At 49.9% G+C, this 12263-nt stretch overlaps 1 protein-coding gene across 27 annotated transcripts in view; it reads right to left on the bottom strand.

Annotated features, from left to right (window-relative positions):
• Positions 1-12263, bottom strand: part of DLG1 (discs large MAGUK scaffold protein 1) — a 2685689-nt gene that overhangs the window by 1487989 nt on the left and 1185437 nt on the right. The gene's annotated exons all lie outside the window — the stretch shown is intronic.

Below are 12263 nucleotides of genomic sequence, written 5' to 3'. Positions count from 1 at the left end.
CATGGGACCGCCTTCCGCAGCGACGTTGGCCTTGTCTTGGGCCCACACGGATGAGGTGCCCTCAAAGGACTTCGAAGACCGCTCCTCGGACAGGCCAGTCCTGGGTCAGGCATGACCCTGCTCAGGCAACAGGGCAGAGGCCCTGGCGTTCAGCTACGCTACCAGTCTAATGTGCCTATCCTTCGTCTTCTTAGAGAAACCAAGGCATATCTCGCATGCTCCTTCCTTGTGGTCTAGATGCAGACAGAAGAAGCATTGCAGTTGCTTGTCCTCAACAAACACATTCCGTAGCCCACACTTGGTGCAGGACTTGAAGAGGGATCGATCTTCCTTCTCCTCCGTCATGGTCGGAGGGCATGAAGTAGCCCCAATGGCCTGCTGGAAACTTTGATCATCTTCGCCCTTGAGGGGCGCTGAAATTCACTCACAACGGATCCCCGCTGTCGGCAGGTGGAGAAAAGAGTACACAGGTTCTTTTGGTACGAACATAGAACATTATCCTGTCGAAAAACACACGTAAAAGTAGCTTGCAGAGCAAACTCGAGGACTCCCAACACTGAAGCGTGCAGTAAAAATCTGAAGAGGGCTGCCAGTGATTGGTTTAAAGGGGAAATACAGTTTGTAAGTGAAAGTTAACTTTTTCTTTTACCAGGGATTCGCAGCCGGATGACTGGGAATATTCATTAGCATGTAAATCCATGCCAACCCCCATGCTGGAGAACCAGTCCTGTTTTGTGGATTGTTAGTTTTCAGAGATGACAAGTTCAACGTTCAAAGTAGACATTAAATTACATCAAGGAGTTAAGATCCATAAACTACACTAATGGAAAGTACACTTGTTGAAGAATCTGCCGAGGTTAACAAAGACTCTAAAGTACGGGTCGAATACAAGACTGAGAAGAACCTTAGTGAGGCCTCAGATACCCCAAATGGGGACTGCTTACCAACTAATCACCAATGAATGCATTTCCCTGAACAACAAACTTTGTGTCAATGAAGAGGGCCCATTGAGGGCATACCTGTGAAGGTCCTCAGATTTAGAGTCAAGAAGTACAGCTGGCACAGAGTATAGACAGAGCAAAAGAGCTTTCTGACATCTCCCAAGAATAAATCCAGAGTCCTTGAATAGTAATAGGATGCGATAAAGAGGTGAAAGCCACCAGTAAAACTGCCTTTAATGTCATCAAGCGGATGTCCAGCGAAGCCATCAGCTCAAAAGGCTTGTGCTGCAAAAACCTCACTGGAGGTCCCAAACTGGGTGCGGTCCATGCACCAGCAGAAAAAGCCTATCCAACCCATTAAGGTGGGCCTTGACAACCAAGTTTGCCGCCGAAAACACATGCTAAGGAGAATTTTTGTAAGCCCCAATGGCCAACAAATAAGTGCGGCAAGTATCCAGAAAGAGCCAGGTGTGCGACAGGGTCCAGACCCTTGTCACGAGCCTAATGGCAGAACCTAGTCCCATTAGGGAGAATTCTCATTCATGGCTAATTTCCCTCACCTATCGAGTCCCTCGGAAGCTTTTCTGGATTTCTGGGGTTTATTTTTTCCACCTGGTAAGAGTGTGAATCTTTTTTTCCCCACTCTTACATGTGTTTTGCCATGTGTATTTCTACTTTTTGTGTGATCTTGGGCTCTGGAGCCACACCACTCCATGAGCCCAACTTTTGGTGTGTGTTTCACAGCACCTTCAGTGCAGTGACACCGGGTTGTCTCAGACTTCCCACTGACTCCATTTTTCTGGGGCTGACTCCTGTCCCCCAGAAATAGGTAAAGTTGCCATTTACTTTATGTAGTCACTTAAACTACAGACCCAGTACACCCCCCATCTTACATGGAGATTGGAAAGGGTTAACTGACCCCTTTTTTGTCTGTACCTCCTGGAGCCTTGTTTCGCTCACTTAAAACCAACACTGGCAGTGGTATCTACCCTAACTTTTCTATCGCGATTATAGTATATAAACGTGGTACTGTTTTAGGCTATTGTATTAGCCACGAACATAAACCTGCTTGACCAAATACATTTTATTTTAGCTCGTGTCGGGTTTAGTCGCCATTTCTTTTTGTTAACATCCTCCTTGTGTTTTACTTTTCGCGGCAAACCAGGTTTGCCTCCTTTGTTCGCCGTCCTTTGGCGGGCTTCTGCGAAGAAGCGCTCCTTTGGCGTATGGGTGTCTAGGTGGGCAGAATGTGAGGGAGGGGTTTAGTAACCCTCTGCACAGGGTCTCCTTGGAGACTCAAGTCGCACTTTGTGTCGATTGGCAGAGGTGGTTGTCCGGGCTCGACAACCCCCCCTGCTGTGTGATTGACAGCCAGGCTGTGTGAATGGGGGATTTCGGCATAAAAGGCAGGACTCTTGGGCTGGAAGTAAGAGTCGCCAGTGGAACTACAAGAACCAAAGAGAAGTGGAGAAGAAGATGGCTGCTGCAACTCCTGGATCCCGGTGAAGCCCTGCTGCAGTCCTGAACTATCTACCCTTCAACGACAGAAGTTCCAGTCCGGAGTCTTCTTCCCTTGAGCCTGGTGGAATCAACCAGCTCACTTTCTACAGCCAGAGAATCCTCTTCTGGGTCGAAATCGGTGCGCTGAGCTGTAGTGGTCCCGATAGCCATCAGAAGAGCCCTCTCCTGTTTTTTAAGGAGCACACCTTTTATTCATTGTTGCTTTGCTGCTACTGGTCTCATCCCTGGGTAGTGCAGATCGCTCCAGACGTCGTCCTTGTCCCCACGACTGGTTCTTCAGGAACCGTGCGTCTGCAGGAACTACCAGGAACAACTGCAGTAGCACAAGCTTTCTTCATTCGAATAAGGTACTGTGTCCATTTGGTCGTTCTCTCCGTCCGACCTTGAGGAATCAGGGTGGACCCTTTTCCTCGCCAAAGGCTTGTCCTTTCTTCCTTCCCTCCCTCTTATAACTTTTGCCTCCCTTTGACAATATTCAGTACTACTGGCAACATTAATCTCCAACTGTTCTAATAGTGTGATCCTCGACAACAGGACCCTGCTCCCTCTGACACTGACGCAGGCCTACTGACTTTACCCGTCTCTTAGAACACGTCCTCTGATTCTAGTGCCTTGACAAAAGTATTGCCCATGATTTTTATCCACTATTCCCTTGTTTTAATTCTGTGTGCTAAGTGTATTTGACTACGGTTACAATTCTTCCCGTGGGTACACTTTTCTTTCGTAAGACCGAACTGTCATTACTGTAAAAAAGGGAGCGCTTCTCAACCCTTGGTAAATTCTTTTGTTTCGCAACAGTCTGTCAAATCCTAATGTACTTACCTTGAATTGACCTAAAGAAAAGGAATTGGTGGTGTGTAGTATATTTAGAGTGTGGTTTTGTTTAATAGAAGTGAAGTGTTTTGTGAACAGATGGTTCAAAAATAAATGTACTTCTATTTTTAACCAAAAACCTTGAGTCAGTGTTTGAGTCACAGTAATTGTAGTCCTTTGTGTAATCCCCATTACTGTTCATTTTCTCTTGAGATAAGTCTGGCTGCTCAGCCATCGCTACCACTTTACTGCGTAGTACAGGCTTGTACCAAAGGTGAAATTGTACTTCCACTTGTAGTCTTAATTGTCTGTAGTGTTCCTTAAGGGTACTGCAGATGAATCTGCCTAACAAGTCCATTTACTCTTATACTGTGACCAAGTCGAGGGCCTCCTGGCCTGTTGAATGATGTCCCAGTTGTCATCTGAAAATGGAGCCTGTTGAAGCCTCAGTTGGTCAGGAACCAGGCCGCCAGCACCAGCTTGGCCGAGTCGGGATGTTTCCCCGCCCTGCTGTGTCAGGAATCCTCTGCTGGAGATCTAAAGGCAGATGGGACCCTGGGAGCACAGCTGCAGCAGATCCGAAAACCAGGGTCGTGAAGGCAAGTGGGGGGGCAACCAGGATAAGGCTGCAACCCACCAAAGCCTGACACTTGCAGAGGGTCTGTTGGAGCAGAGGGGTGGGCGCGAACGCATAACACCTGCAGCCATGACAAAAATCTGGAAGACTTCTCCCAGAGACCCCCAACCCAGTCCTGTCAATGAAGCAAACTGGGGGCACTAGGAATTCAGAGGGTATGCGAAGAAATCCAGGTCTGTGAACCCCCAACGTTGGAACACGTGCAACAAGCAGTCGGTGTGCAACTCCCACTCATAGGTGTTGAACCCCAAGCAGCTCAGCTGGTCCGCTTCTGCTTTGCTGTCCCCCAGAAGGTGAACTGCTGAAATCCAAATCCACCTCAATCAGGGTCCATGGCCAGATCAATACCACCTCCATGCACAGGAAGGGGAGGGGGTTGACAGGTGCCGCCCTGTTTGTTCAGGTAAAACATTGTGGTTGAATGATCCATTCATCGCCAGAACCAACCTCTCCCTGATGAGGAGCAAAAATACCCCGAGGGCCAGGCCTGCTGCCCTGAGCTCGAGCAGATTTATATGCAGGAGGGCTTCCGTCCTGGACCATGCACCCTGAATCGCATAGCCCTCTAGAGTAGCCCCACAGCCAAAAGGGAGGAGTCTGCCGTCACCACCATGGTAGGCTATGGTCGGAGAAGGGGGCTCCCACTGAAACTTTGCCATCCATCAATGACCAGCAAAGATCAGGCAGTAGGAGCGGTGGTATTGGGATCCTGTCTGACAGACCCAGTCTCCTGATCCCAATTGGCCACCAGGTGGAACTGGAGGCTCCTCAGCTTGAGTCGAGTGGGCTGTACCGTGAGCATACAGGAGGCCATCAGGCACAGAATGTGCTGGAACCACCATGCCGATGTGGTCATGTTGGCCAGAAAGTGCCCAACCGCTGTGCGGAGGGAGCGACGCCTCTCAGGCTTGAGGGACTCCCGCTGAACAGTAGTGTTCCAAAGCACCCCTAACAAGACCAGTTCCTGAGATGGGCACAACTGACTTACTTTGGTTAAGGGAGAACCCCAGCAGATGAAGGATATCTGCCAATCTTTAGCAGGAATGCACCCACCTTCGGGTGACCCCGACCTCACCAGCCAGGTGTCCAAATAAGGGTTCAGATGATGGCGCTTCGTGAAGACACCAGGGGCCGAGTTCAGGCCGAAGGGCAGCACTCTACTGAAAGTGGTACGACGTAATCATGAACAACAGAAAACTCAGATGCCGTTGGTAGATAGGAACATGCAGGTACGCATCCCTGGGGTCCAGGGAACACATCCAGTCCCCTGCATACAGAAACTCGGCTATGTGCGTGGGAGCAATCATCTTAAAGGGTCCCAGCGATAAAAATAGATATAGAAATGTCGGGTCCAGGACAACCCTCAGGCCAGCCTTTATTAGGCAGAAACCTGTGCAGTTCCCTTAGGGACCACTGCAAAAGATTTTAGACTACAGGTGTTTGGCAGTAAACCCACTTGGTGGTAGTCTGTACCACACAGATTCACTTTGTAGCTGTGGCTGAGCAGTCAGACTTCTCTCAAGAAGAGTTAGGCAGTATGCAGAGTATACACAATAGGTACAGAGACACAGTAGTACAAACAAACACTGACCAGAGCTTTGGTGTAAAAGTATATAATTATTTATTTAAAAACACCCTTGTAAATCACACTAGCAAAAAAATTTCAGTAAGTAATTTCAGCACACAGTCACTATCATATATATACAACCCTATTCACTTATTAGACAAGTCTTAGTAAGAAACACCACTTATTTTCAGACAGAGGTGAGCGCTTAACATAAGATGACACTCTAATAAGTTGTAAAGAAAGGGAGGAAAAAAGAAGAGTTAAAGAAGCACTCCAGTTTCAATACTTTCTCAAGGAACCACAGTAAGGCAGGATAGGCAGAGTTCTTCTGGAGAGCAAGGAAGTCAATTGCAAGGCCCACTCTTGGAGAGAGCAAGCAGAAGGGGTCCAGGTTCACCAGTGGGGTTATGCCCAAAGAGTCTTTGTAGATAGTTCGCACAAAAAGGATGAAATTAAAGTCAGGAAAAGTTAGCTAGGTTGTCCCAGGCCAGCCCAGGTTAGAAAATCGAGGCTTTACTGTCACCCCGAACGATCTGTCGCAAGGCGGGACACAGTACCTTAAGTGTGAAGGAAGCTCCAGCAGGGGCAGTTGTTCCTGGCAGCAGGTGCAAGTTGGTGTTTCTTCCAGAGGAAGAAGAGGTCTCGCCGTGGAGGAAAGATGAAGGTCGTTGCACTGCCAGGGAAGAAACCAGCCGCTGAGTTCTCCGGTTAAAAGGCACTAGCCTTCTCTTCGCGGTAGTGGTAAACCGTGGTATTCCGTTTGCCGGGTGCTTGGCACGGGGAGGGCGGCCACGTGATGCTCCAGGAAGGTGAAAAGATGGCTAAACTGGTTATCCCCACCAGTCAAACGAAGAAGACTCTCCGGACTGGAGATCTCCTCTGTCGTCGGGAAAAGTGGTGAGACGGTTCAGCAGGGCTCCACCGGTGGTGTCGTCGTTGCAGGTCGGCTCAGCTTCTCCCTCCTCGGATTCTTAAGTCCTGTGGCGACTTCTGAAGTTCCAGTCCCCAAAGCCCTGCTTTTATGCAGCAAACCCCCATTCACTCAGCCTAGCTGTCAATCAAACATGCTAAGTGGTGAGCCGGCCGGCTCACCACTTGGGCCAATCACACAAGAGTGCGACTTGAGTTACCAAGGTAACTCAGTCCAGGGTCCCCCCTGTGGTACCCAGACAGAGTGGCACCACTTTTGGAGGCTTCTGTGGAGAAGCCCGCCAAAAGGTGGAACAAAGGGCTCGACTCGGGTTGGAGTCACAGAAGATAACACAAACGCCATTTTAGAATCGAGTTCTGGCAAAAAATACCAACCGGTGAATTAATATTAAATAAAATAAACCAGCGGTATATTCGAGGCTATAAGAATTAAATAATTAAAGTTGGTAGACTCGAACAATGGGAAAATCCCATAGAGGGTTGAATATAAAAAGTAGTATCCACTGCCACCAGCCAAAACTCGATCAGGGGGGACGGAGACGTGCCCCCTCGAACAACAGACCCCGGGGCAATCTAATTGCCCCGACCAGTGTGTCCACAATATCAAGGTTTATACTGGTTTCTGTTCATAATTTGGGACTAGTAAAGCCAATGGTGACTTTACATGCCCTGGGAGACAGTAGTCAGTCCCAGGGTATGGAGTCTATGTTGGGGGGTCGCTACGACACCCCTAGGTTACGGCACGGAGGGTGCTGTGTAACCCACATAAAAAACATGAGACCCTATGGAGTAAAAGACCCCACAGCCCATAAAACACATGGAAAGTGAAAGGAACTCCTCAAACCATGTCTCAGAGTGGGAGCAAAAGAATCTCACTCTTAGCAGGAGAGAAAAAAATAAACCACAAAAATCCAGCAAAGCTGCTGGGGGACTCACTAGGTTTGGGAAATTAGCCTTACAGAGAATTCTCCCCAACACTCTTGGGTACTGCAAAAATCCTGGAATAGTAACCGCAGCCCCGTCTACAAGAGGAACCGGTTCCATCGACTACATCGACAAGAGCAAAAGGACCTCCCGTAAAGAGCCCGGGAACCAATCTGCCGAAGAGGAGGCAAGGATGGTAGAGGAAAAGGAAGACAAAGACTGAAGGCCATGGAGACTACAGATAGGATCCACAGGTTGCTGAGAAGACTTTCTGGTGTCCTGGGTCAGAGCCAAACAGCCCCTCAAAGGCAAGCTGTGCTGCCAGACCTTGACGTCACTGCTTCTTGGCATCAGAGTCGAGGGCAGAGGAGGGAGGGGGGAATAACCTGCGCAAAGTCCTCTGCCACATCTGCTGTCACCGGGTGACCTTATAGGCCTCCGTGTACTGTGGTCTAGAACCTCTTGAAGCCGGAGAAACCGCAGGGTTTGAACCCGGTCCTGCCCTGGGATTGAGGGAAGGACTTCTGCCCTGGTTTTGTCAGGATGGCCAAGGACTTGGCGGTTTGAGTGGAAGTTTACTTCTTTGTCAACTTGCCATCGTTTGATGAATGAAAAATGTCCACGCCCTCCAAGGGCAGGTCCAGGATCTGTTCCTGCACGTCAGATGAAAACTTAATAGCGTGCGTCCACGCCGTCCTTCTCATCTCGACCCCAAGGCACCACCATCTGCTGGCTGTGTCTATGTGGAAGACCTAAAACTCCATGAGGTCCTGCACAACGGCCCAGGCATCTGCCAGACTGGCCTTGAAGGGAGGCTTGCTTGTCCACAGGGAGGTTGGGCAGAAATTCCTCGAGCTCCCGCCGCAGGTTCTGGCTAGCCGCAGCCAAGAGGACGTATGAGTTGGCTTGCCGCTAATGCCGTCCTGAGATGGAGTAGCAGCGCTTTCCCAAAGACTTGAGGACATGTCCTCCTTGGAGGGACAACAGGAGGCTTCCGTGGACGAAGACGATGGTTTGCAATGCAAGGAGGGTGCAGGCACTACTGAAGAATCCTTCCGGGAGGATAGCTCAGGGGCAACGCGCTTGCCTTGGAAGCAAGACGATACGGAGCAACACAGGTTCGATTCCCACGTCTGCGCTTAGAAACCTCTGGTATTAAGCGCATTATAAATAACCAAATTACAATGAGGCAGAGGGTGGGAGGCGAGGATGATTGGCTCCCAGTCAGTCAGCCTAACCCTGCTGTCCAACTTCTTTTTCATCTGGGCGTTGGCCCTGGGCTTCTGCCAGACCTTTCGCGTCACCTGCAAAACATCCTTCTGGAGAGGAATGCCAGACCGGACCATGGTGCGCTTCACCAAGACCTCTGCTAGCACTCCTGACTCCTGCGGGCCTTCCTTGGGCAGCCGGACATCTAACCCCCCCCCCCCCAATCCCCCAACGACGTCTGGCAGGCCCTGAAGGCGGCCATGAAAGGCCTTAACATATGCTGAGGGTTCATCGTCCGGGGTGTCGTCCTCACACCCCCCCCCCTTTTTGACCAACCAAGGGAAATCGGAGCCCTGGGACACAGGTGCCAATGGAGTTCCCCCTAGGTCCAGTGCCGCAGACAGGCCCAGCAGCTGTTGAGGGGGGTGCTGTTGGTGCTAAAGGAGGTGGTAGAGGGGTCAGAACAACCAGTTGGGCCTGCCCCGGTGGAGGGATCGGCACTGGAACCAGCAGCGCTGGAGGAATGGGAGGAGTACAGAGAGGAAGGGGCTGGCACTACCTGCGGGATGACCTCCTTCACTATGTCCTTCAGGAGCCCCTTCATTTGAGGGGAATGCATGAGGAAGCTCTCGAAGAAGCGGCCCTCACAAGCCGCTGGGTCCCTCTGTCCCCGGCCCTCCGAGGCGCTGGGCATCCGATCCCGGGCAAAGTGCCAATGGACCTGGTGCGTGTAGGCGTGAGGCTCTGAAAGGTAGATGTATCCCTGAGGTCAGATGCCTGTACTGTACGAACCGCTGCCGCTTACAGAGGGAAGGGGCCTGGCAACATCTTGCAAAGCCCATTTGATGGGCGAAAGCACTGGCAGGCCCTGAGCTGGATCCATGATGGCCGCCAGGCTTGCAGGCCCTGAGTTGGATCCATGATGGCTGCCAGCCTGGCAGGCTCTGCCACGTGCCCCTCTGCCATTTTGAGGCCTTGAGCCATGCCCTGGGTAGGAGGGTGTGAAGGCCCTTAGCCAAGAGAGGCCTCAGACACTGGAGGCTACAGTTTGGGTCTTGCACCCGAATCAGAAGAGTTTACCTCAGAGAACACACTGGTAGGTGTTGAGCCCTTGGCTGGATGGACGGTTGTCGTAACACCCTGACTCACTACCTCGGAGCGAGCTCCGGTAGGCTGTACGCCCTCGGCACCTGGTCTGGTAGCAGCGCTGGATTGTGCTGAGGGCAGACTCTTGGTGGTGGCACTCAACAATCCCTTAACCCCTGGGGTCTAAGAAGAGAATGAACTTGATTGCCCTTCTGAGGACAGCCTGGTAGGGGCCCCTGAGCCCCTCAGCTTGGAAACCGGTAAGTCAGGATGGCCTCCGGTCTGTTCCTGGGGAACCCGGAAGGAAGAACCCGTGGGCCCCTTGGCCCGTCGGCTTGGGAGTCGGTGGCCTTGGGCCTGTCAGAACCTGAATTCGAGGAACCCCTGATCCGTGGAAACCCCACGAAAGGAGTCGCTGCGCTGTGGAGCCATGCTGAACAGAGGGCCTACCTTGTCTTGACGAGGGGTCCTGGAGACAAAGTCCTTCAGGTGGGGCGGAGAAGTCTAGAAGGTCTCCCTCCACCGCGACAAATGACCCTTCAATGCCCTGTTACCGAGAGCGCTGCAAGTCAAACATGTGTCCCAGCGGTGGTCAGGCCCCAAACACTCAGAGTGCATGGGGTTCCGATGCCGGCAAGTAGGGAAGCGGTCGCATACCACACATCACGTGAATCCTTCTGCAGCAGACATGCACCTGGGGAGGCGAGGCACCGAATGGAAATTAAATAAGATTGAAAAAAGAAACTGGGAGCATGGAAAAAAAAAGTCAACGCTGGCTGCCAGGTCTGACACCTTCAGAAAAAGGGACTGAGGGGAGGCGCCAGAGGGCGGGGCCTTGGCAGGGCGTGCCCTCGCAGGCTACACTAAATTGAAAGGGGAAGCTCAATTGTTTGCTGCCAAAGTTTTCAGTACCGTCCCCATGTTGGGGGATGCCACAAGGATAAAGAAAAGAGGACGGGACATAAATGTAGTCATTACAACTCCTTGCCCTTCCCTTGTCTGAGTTTCTGTTATGCTGTTTTTCATGTGGTATTGAGGAGGCTGGTGTTGGTTCAGTTTTGAAGTAATCGGCACTATTTCTTGCCTCTTCCTCGCCTCATTTTCGGTCGCGCTGTTTTCCATGTGGCATTGAGGAATATTGGCTATAGATTTGGCAAAGGGTTGAGGGAGATTGTTACAGTACACCATTGAGGCATCAGTAAGGGAGGGAACATCCCAAAAAGAGAATGGGGGATATGCGACTTCCTCAAATGATATTATGTCAGCCCCCGAGAGTCGCCTTACCCCATGTGGTCCACCCTCATTATAGCCGCCCCAGCATCAGGATCAGGTTGCAGTTGCTGTCCCCCAGTCCACAAGAGGAGAGGTTAACTCAGAGAAAAGAGTGATGCCATCAGATTCCTCACAGAACTTACAGATTATAACTTGAACCATTGAAAAAGACTGACCATCCAGTGGAGTTTACAATGTCCCATGCACATAGGCGTTTACAGCCCTGCACAATCTTGCACAAACAAAAAATTAGCACAAATCATTTATCAATGTGAAATATTCCCAATTTAGAGGGAAACCATAGGATCACTGAGCAAGTAAGCATAACCATTTTTAAGGCAGATTAACAGATTCTTAGTAAAATTCTAATAAATTAGGACCAAATTTCTTTTCAAGCCCATTTTCGCACATTGTCCGATAAGGCCAACATCAATGTCATCTGCATACAGGATTAGGAGTGAGGGTCATCAAGCAGAATTTAGATTTTTCACTGGATTGTCCATAATGATCTCATGCAGGATTAACAATAATTAAAACACAGACAGCCCAGACATTGTATTGCTTATTTTTCCAAACCATCACAACCTACACAGCACAAGCCTCTCAACTGTTCCACATGCACATCTCCACTTCTATCCATCCAAAACACACCCATCCATATATGCACACTACACCCAATCCCATTACTCCACAGACATAGCTCCACTTACCGAGTCCTCAGACGCAGTGCAACAGCTCTGCAAACGCAACTCCGCCCTATTTGTACCTGTGGTTTAGTGACTAAGATGCAGACTATTGAATCAGAAGACATGGATTCTTTATACGGCTTCCCCATGCATGATTTTGGGAGCATCGTTTGAGGTCCTGTACAACTGTTTCTGCCAAATGTTGGAGAGCTTAGAAATAATGAAGATGAATCAATAACACTGCAGAAGAGAAGAACGGGGTGGAAGCAGCCTATCAGCAAGGTTATCTACTTTAGATAATTAATCTTTTAATCCCGGCTTCTCCATGTTGCCAAACTGTTCGATTAGGTGAATCAGTGCGCATCAGCATAAGGTACAATATTATACCATTAAGACTTTTGGGGAGGGTTATGAGCTCAATGCCAAATCACACATTTTGAAACTAATATGTTGCTTCTTGGAAACATTGTGAACTACTTCGCAAATTCCCAGATACAATAGACTTACATACCTGTTAAACTTCAGTATGCCTTTAGCATTTGGTAGCTTTTATAGTTGGCTGCTGGTTCCCATTAGTGTTTGTTAACCTACTGTAGCCTCAGAGGTTGAAAAATATTTCTTAAACGGCTGTAGATCTTTCATGTCCTTTCCTACAATGTCACTGAGAAGTAAAAGGG

Source organism: Ambystoma mexicanum, chromosome 10, assembly GCF_040938575.1.
Source record: "Ambystoma mexicanum isolate Mex_15411 chromosome 10, UKY_AmexF1_1, whole genome shotgun sequence".
NCBI lineage: Eukaryota > Metazoa > Chordata > Amphibia > Caudata > Ambystomatidae > Ambystoma > Ambystoma mexicanum.
Note: the sequence above shows the minus strand (reverse complement) of the source record. Positions and strands in the feature narration are given on the sequence as shown.